Consider the following 8,267-nt stretch of genomic DNA (forward strand, 5'->3'; position numbering starts at 1 on the left):
ATAAATAAATAAATAAATTAATTAATATCTTGATAGAATAGTTATCCCTCCCTACCATTTTCTTTCTTTCTTTTTTTTTTTTTTTGCGGAACCAGGGATTGAACTCAGGCCCTTGCGCTTGCCAAGGAAGCGCTTATTCCACTGAGCCATCTCCCTGGCCCCTCTTAGTTTCTTGTTTCTCTTTGGAGATTGGTTTTATTTACATGAATTAAGGCAAAAGTATAGTTTTTTTTTTTTTTGTGTGTGTGTATTTGTAGTGCTTTGTTAAATTCTGGGATCATAATAAGCATTTAGTAAAGCTACATTGATTTTTTTTTAAATTTTTTTTTGCGGAACCAGGGATTGAACTCAGGCCCTTGTGCTTTCCAGGAAAGCGCTTATTCTACTGAGCCATCTCCCTGGCCCCCCATGTTGATTTTTGTAGCTGTGACACTGGCTTTGAGTCAGTACTATGTAAATCAGTAAGGGGAGTCATAGAACTGAAATGCACCCTTCTCTGGGTCAGCTAAAAATGTTAGGTTGGAAACTGTCCTCATACATGGAGGCAGTTAACCAGAAGCTCTTCTGTCTCTTCCTCCCCCAGTGTATCAGGCACTGTCCTTGGAAAACTGCTGCCGGCTCAGCTCTTTTCAGAACTGAATATACCCAGAACCTTGGAGTCCTTTTTCTTTTCCTGTCTTATGAGCCTCCAAGTTGCTGGGAATATCTTTTGAATGACCTATATAGGCAGAATGTATGTCTGGCCACCCTCATTTTACCACATGTCCATCATACCCAAGTGTGTATCACTCCATACTGTGTATAAATGAATCATTTCTTTATTCTTTTATTTTTTATTTTTTTCAGAACCAGGGATTGAACGCAGGCCCTTGCGCTTGCCAGGGAAGCGCTTATTCTACTGAACCATCTCCCCAGCCCCTACTCTTTTATCTTGTCTACTCCTTCAAAAATTATCCTGTGGTACATTTTTTAAAGACCTGTACTAGGGGAAAAAACAAAACTAAGCCTTATTCTGTGAGATTCCCATAGAATCTCACAAAATAAGCATTGTGGTCTTGATGTATTTAACAGTAGGAAAACCATGTTAATGGAACTTCCATCCCTTCTCAGGTAACATGCATTTCACAGTGGCCTTCCGGAGACAACGCCTTAACCCAAAGAAGTGACTTGAACAGTGAGAACTTCAGGTATGGTTTGGTTACATTCCTCTGAGACAGATTTGGGGACAGGATGATGCAGAGGGCAAGCCCTGGTCATATAACTGCTATGTGGAGGTATGGAGAGAGAATAGTTGTTTTTTTTTTTTGCAGTACTGGGGATCGAACTCAGGACCTTGCACTTGCAAGGCAGGTGCTTATGCCACTGAGCTATTTCCCTGGCCTGGGAGAGTAGTGTTGATGCTAACTATATTATTTGATTGGAGAATAGTCAGTTTCCTCTTGGATTTGAATCTGAAAGCCTCCTCTGCAAGAATTAGCCTATGAGCCATACTGTCTCTTAATTTGGGTCCTCTTTTATTATTTTTTTATTATTTTTATATAGTTTCTTACATATACGCACTTCCTACTTGTGCTGATTTGTACTTTATTAACTATAAACTTGTTCAGACATCTGCATGTGCATGATTATGAAGTAAAGAAATTAAAAAGAAGACAGCACTGGGTGATAGAATAAAAAGAAAAGATGTAGGTTTTGGTTTTTTTTTTTTAAATGTATTTGATACAGAATCTCCCTACACAGCTCGGACTTGTAGTGATCCTCTTATTTTCAGCCTCCCCAGTGCTGAAACTACCATGCCTGATCTCAGTAGTAGGTCCCTGCACTTGCCTAAGCAGGCTCTTAGTTGACTGAGCTATCTCACAGGACCTCTTTTTGTTTTCTTTTTTTTTTTTTTTTCGGAACCGGGGATTGAACTCAGGCTTTTGTGCTTGCCAAGCAAGCGCTTATTCTATTGAGCTATCTCCTCAGCCCACCTCTTTTTGTTTTCTTGAGGCAAAATTTCACTATGTAACCGGCGAGATAGCTCGGGATGAAAGCGCCTGCTTAGGCAAGTTTAGTCAAGCACAAGGTCTATGGTTCCATTCCTGACACCACATGCCCCACCAGCCCTGCTCCCAGGGTGGGCTGAGCTGGCCAGAGTCTGGGCATAGTGGTGCATGCCTATAATCCCAGAGCCGGGGTAGTTGAAAGCAGGAGTATCACAAGTCTGAGCTGCCCAGTGAGACCTTATAACAACCAAATACGTTAAAAAACAAAACAAAAGGGGCCGGGGAGATGGCTCAGTGGAATATGCGCTTCCCTGGCAAGCACAAGGGCCTGAGTTCAATCCCCAGCTCCTCAAAACCAAAACCAAAAACAAAACAACAGCAACAAAAAACCACTATGTAACCTAGGTTGGTGTTGAATTCACTTTGATCATCCTGCCTCAGCCTCCTGAGTGCCAAGATTATACTTATGTGCAGTCTTAATGGTGATGCCTGGCTGTAAATATTAATCTTTACTATTCATTCATCTTTGTGAACTTTGAGTCTATATTTTTGTTAATTGCCCTATAAATGCTTGAGACAGACATGTGATTTGCTTATTGTGGTGCCCTATTTGTTATAAGCAAGTGAATGCTGAATCTGTTCTTTTTGAAAATTATGGAGAGGAACTGGTGGGGTGATTTGTGAGAGATGCTAGAAAAAAAGTAGGGGGTCAGTGTTACAGCTCAGTAGCACAGTGCCTGCTGGCAAGTGCAAAGTCCTGAGTTGGATTCTTGGTACTCCACCCCCCCAAAAGATAAAAAAGAAAAGAAAATGGACAGCAGAAAGTTACATGACATGCTAAGAAGAATAAGTCTCAGATGACAAAGATATAAGAGAGCAGGATTGCTGAAAAGATTAAAAAGAAGTGAAAAGGTAGAGGAAAAAGAGAAGATATTCTTGGTAGTAAAGAAAAAAGCCCCCCCCCCCATTTTGATATCATTCCCAGGTTACAATTTTTTTTTTTTTTTTTTTTTTTTTTTGTGGAACCAGGGATTGAACTCAGACCCTTGTGCTTGCAAGGGAAGTGCTTATTCCACTAAGCCATCTCTCCAGCCCCACAAATTTTTTTTTTCCTTTCTGATGAAACTGGGGATTGAGCTCAGACCCTTGCTCTTGCCTGGGAAGCGCTTATTCTACTGAGCCATCTCCCTGACCCCTCAGGTTACAATTTTTTTTTTTTTTTTTTTATTTTTATTTGTGTGTGTGTGTGTGTGTGTGTGTGGCCAGCTCAGCCCACCAGGGGGCGGGGCTGGCTGGCATGTGGTGCTGGGGGATTGAACCGCGGTCCCTGTGCTTTAGCCAAGCTTGTTTCAAGTAGGTGCTTTAGACCACTGAGCCATCTCTCCAGCCCCTAAGCTTGTTCTAAGTAGGTGCTTTAGACCACTGAGCCATCTCACCAGCCCCAGGTTACAATTTTTAATGTTTATTTTCTGCTCTGACAGAAAATTTGAATATATTTTGCTCATGTCTTGAGACTTTCAGGAAACTGAGATTAAGGATGACAGACTAGGGGCCAGGGAGATAGCTCAGTAGAATAAGCACTTGCTTGGCAAGCGCAAGGGCCTGAGTTCAATCCCCGGTTCCACAAGAAAAAAAAAAAAAAAAAAAAAAAAGGATGACAGACCAAACCAGTAGAGAAAATGTCAAGAAAGCAACCCATTGTTCAGGTTGTAGCTGGGTACTACTTAGTACATTTTTTTTTTTTTTTTTTTTTTAAATTTTAGGGAAAGTTCTATAAGGTGTTCAGGGTCTCACTACTAGATCAGACTCATAGTGATCCGCCTGTTTACAGCCTCCCAAGAGCTGGGATTACAGGTGCGTGCCACCATGCCCAGTCTCAATTGCTGGCTCAGCGCATCCAGGGGGCGGGGCTGGCATAGCAGATGCTGCTTGGTACTTCTAACATGATTTAGGCCAAGAAATTAGAGCAAAAAAAAAAAAAAGTTTTTAGTTTCCATAGGAAGAGCCTGCAGAGTGGTACCTGGGAGAGCAGGATTGCTGAAAAGATTAAAAAGAAGCTTAAGACAATAAGGTGACTTGAGAACATCCTGGGAAATAAGACCTCACCCGATAGTCTACAAAAAATAAAAACCTTTGCTGTAAGAAGAAAAGGCCCATGCACTGTACTCTTTTTCTGGGCTGAAGAGGAAAATTTCCCAGAGTTCAGCCATTTGGTCACTCAGAAGCCTCTGCAACCATAAAGGGATGCTGCTATAGCTTGAACTTGGAGCATACTTTAGTGTCCACGTGATACTGGTTTTACAGGCATGCTGGATGCAAAGGTTATGGGAAGGAAGCTTCCACCCAGATGTCAGGAGAAGGCCTGGGAGGCCAGGCACTGTGCACCTGAGAGGACTGTATATGAAGCTGTGAGGATGAAAGCAGAAGTGCACGGAGACCCCAGAAAAGTAGAGAAGCCAGATATATGGAATGTCTGATAAAAGCTGCAAAGAGTGACTAAAGCTAGCTAGCCTGACAGAGAATCCACATAGGCTACAACCACCAGGAATCTCATAGGGATAGGGCTACTCCCATCTTTTTAATTCATATTATCCCACTTGTCATAGGTGCCGGATGTGGCACTATAGGATTTCATGTTTGCCCTGTTGGGTTTTGGTTTTGCTTTGTTTCCATTGGTTTTTATCCTCCTGTTCCCCCCTTTGAGAATGATGGGAATATTTACCCTGTGCCTTTATATGTCAACAAAGTTTAACTTTCTTTTGAGTTTTACAGGGTCTTACAGCTAGGAGTTTCCCTAAAGTCGCAGCGGAGGCTTTGGACTTGGATTTTTCAGCAATACTGAAACTGTTAGGTCTTGTAAATTCTTAGAGGTGTACTAAATTTGTTTTTGTGGGGCCAGGGGTGGAATGTACATGTTAAGAGTATAGCCCTCAAAGCTTCTTGCTCCTTTTGGGGCTTTTGTAAGGGTGATTGAATTGTGAGGGTGCTATAGCTGAGTTGGTGTTAGGAGATGGGACCTGTCCCTGGGAGGAAGGTCTATGGGAATGTGTCCTATAAGGGTAATTTCTCTCTGTCTGACTCCTTCCTTCCTTCTCTACTTCCTGGTTGCCATAATGTGAGCAGCTTTCCTTTGTAAGATACTTTACCACGTCTTCCTGCCTTGGTAGTTAACTGCAGACTGAAAACATGAGCTAAAATAAACCTCTCCTTGTTTAAGTTCCAAGTGTTGAATATTTTATCCCAGCTCTGAGAAAAGTGATGTGGGCGTGGAAGCAGGAAGATAAGGTGGGAACACAAGTTTGACACCAGGTTGGAGAATTTAGTGAGACCCCCATCCTACAATAAAAAGAGTTGCAGGGGCCGGGGAGATGGATCAGTGAAATAAGCGCTTCCCTGGCAAGCACAAGGACCTGAGTTCAATCCCCGGTTCTGCAAAAAAAGAGTTGCAGTTGTACTTCAATCAGGAGCAGTGCTGGCTTAGTACTCTTGAGGCCCTGCTCCTGGATTCATTCCTCTGTACTACCAAAAAAAGAAGAAAACAATTAAAAAAAAGAAAAGAAACATAAAAATCACATTTAAAAATTCACCATTTAGGGCTGGTAAGATGGCTCAGTGGTCTAAAGCACCTACTTAGAACAAGCTTAGCAAAGCACAGGGACCACAGTTCAATCAATCTGGCAGCACCACATGCCAGCCAGCCCCGCCCCCTGGTGGGCTGAGCTGGCCACACACACACATACACACACACACACACACACACACACAAATAAATAAATAAAATGAAAAAAAAATTAAAATTCACCATTTAGGGGGTCAAGGTGATAGCTCAGTAGAATATGACTTGCCTGGCAAGTGCAACAGCCTGAGTTCAATCCCCAGTTCCGCCAAAAAAAAAAAAAAAAAAAAAAAAAAAAAAAATCACCATTTTGGACTGGCTAAATAGTTCAGCAGAGCCTGCTTAGGCAGACACAGAGGCCTGGGGTTTGATCACCAGACCTGCCATGCTGGGCTGCCAGGGGTGTTCTGAGACCACAATTGAGATTGGACGTGGTGGTGCATACCTGTAATTCCAGCACTTGGGAGGCTGTAAACAGGAGGATCTCTATGAGTCCGATCTATGTAGTGAGACACTGTAGACCCTGTACTAAATACAAAAAATAAAATATAAAAAAAAATAAGTAAAAACTCACCATTTTAAGATACACAATTCAGTGTTACCCTTGATCCAGAGGAGTGAGTACAGATCAAGTGTGAGCTGAACATCTTAACTTTTTTTCTTTTTGTTTTTTTTTTTTGGTGGGACTGGGGATTGAACTCAGGCCCTTGCGCTTGCCAGGGAAGCACTTATTCTACTGAGTCATCTCCCCAGCCCCTTAACTTTTTTTCTAGAGCTGGGGAGATGGCTCAGTGGAATAAGTGCTTCCCTGGCAAGCGCAAGGGCCTGAGTTCATTAACTTTTTATTTTTTTATTTTTTGGTGGAACCGGGGATTGAACTCAATCCTTTGCGCTTGCCAGGCAAGCGCTTATTCTACTGAGCCATCTCCCCGGCCCCTAGGGCCTGAGTTCAATCCCTGGCTCTGCCAAAAAAAAAAAAAAAAAAAAACCCAAAACTTTTTTTCTAAAGAAAAGTTGAATATGCAGATTTTGTAAGAACTAATTTTTTTTAGTGGAACCGGGGATTGAATTCAGGCCCTATTCTACTGAGCTGTCTCCCTGGCCCCAAAAGTTGAGGTGGATTTTTTTTTTTTTTACCCCCTCAGGCTGCCTTAAGGGTAGGTCTGGTAAGGCCTGAGGATCTGGGGATTGAACCACAATATTCTGAGCCTGACTGCCTTTGCTTCAGCAGGTACTTAACTGAGCTAATGGGCAGACCCCCTAATTTATTTTTATTTTTTTATTTTTTATTTTTTTTATTTTTTTGGCAGATCCGGGGATTGAACTCAGGCCCTTGTGCTTGCCAGGGAAGCACTTATACCACTGAGCCATCTCCCGGCTCCCCTAATTTATTTTTAAATGTTGGTAACTTATGAATTAATAGTGTAAACACTGGGACAAACAGATCACCACTGTGTGCAAAATTTGTCTTGTGAGTTGCCACCTCGCAACCTCTGACTGGGCTTGTCTTTCTGCGTCATAACCCATGTTCTCTGGCCGGGGAAATTGCTCAGTAGAATAAGCACTTGCCTGGCAAGCACAGGGTCCTGAGTTCAATCCCCGATACTGCATAAATAAATAAACCTTAAATACTCAGCATGTAACCCATGTTCTCTGCCCTCTGGCAAGGAAGTTCTTTCCCACATAAAGATTTAAAACAGTTCTAAGCTGGGTATGGTGGCACATCTCTGTAATCTCAGCACTATATGAGGTTGAAGCAGGGAGATTACAAGTTCAAGCCCAGCCTGGCAATTTAGCAATTTAGTTAAGACCCTGTCTCAAAATGTAAAATGTCTAGAGATGAACTGTAGTGTGGAGGCTCTGCGTTCTATTGCCAGTACCACCAAACAAAAACAAAAAATAGTTTAAGCATTATCTCAGAGCAGTCTTGGGCTGAATGAGGTATATGTATAATAATTGTTTTAGGGTTTTGTGTGTGTGTGTGTGTGTGTGTGTGTGTGCAGAGTCTCACTATGTAGCTCAGACTCCTAGTGATCCTCCTGTTTTCTGCCGTCCTAGTGCTGGGATTACAGGTGTGTGCCACCATGCCTGGACTACATCTCTAGCTCAGTGTGCCTGCCCCCTCCCTCTTTGCTTGCTTGCTTACTTTCAGATTTTATTCAATTAACTATTTTTTTTTTTTTTTTGTGGAACTGGGAATTGAATGCAGACACTTGCGTATGCCAGGCAAGCGCTTATTCCACTGAGCCATCTCCCGGCCCCTTCAATTAACTTCTGATAAGTTTCATTAGACCTCATTATATTTATGCATGGAATTTCTGTGTTTATCAGGGTTTCCTAGTGGAAAAATTTTTTGACATACACGGGAAGTTATTCTTTATTTTTGGCTAATGTGTAAAATACCCTTGTTTCAAAGTCTTTTAAGTCAGTAAGCTGAATAATAATGTGTTAGATATAGTTGAATAGTAAGACTAGCTGAACCAGACACAGTGGTATATACCCGAAAATTCTAGTACTTGAGAAGACTAAAGTTGGAGGATTCCAAGCTTGAGGTCAACCTGAGCAATTGAATGATTTCTAGAGACCCTGGGCCAAAATTTAAAAATAAAAAGCGCTTAAAAAAAAATAAAAAGGGGGGCCAGGGAGATGGCTCAGTAGGATAA

At 42.0% G+C, this 8,267-nt stretch overlaps 1 protein-coding gene across 1 annotated transcript in view; it reads left to right on the forward strand.

The window, feature by feature from the left end:
* Itch (itchy E3 ubiquitin protein ligase) overlaps positions 1-8,267 on the forward strand; it is a 134,887-nt gene that overhangs the window by 3,856 nt on the left and 122,764 nt on the right. Inside the window, exon 2 of the mRNA XM_012514656.2 lies at positions 1,111-1,187. The gene's annotated coding sequence lies outside the window, so the exon portion shown is untranslated. The remainder of the gene's footprint in view (positions 1-1,110; positions 1,188-8,267) is intronic.

The sequence above is a fragment of the Octodon degus genome, unplaced genomic scaffold, assembly GCF_000260255.1.
Source record: "Octodon degus isolate 3935 unplaced genomic scaffold, OctDeg1.0 scaffold00037, whole genome shotgun sequence".
NCBI lineage: Eukaryota > Metazoa > Chordata > Mammalia > Rodentia > Octodontidae > Octodon > Octodon degus.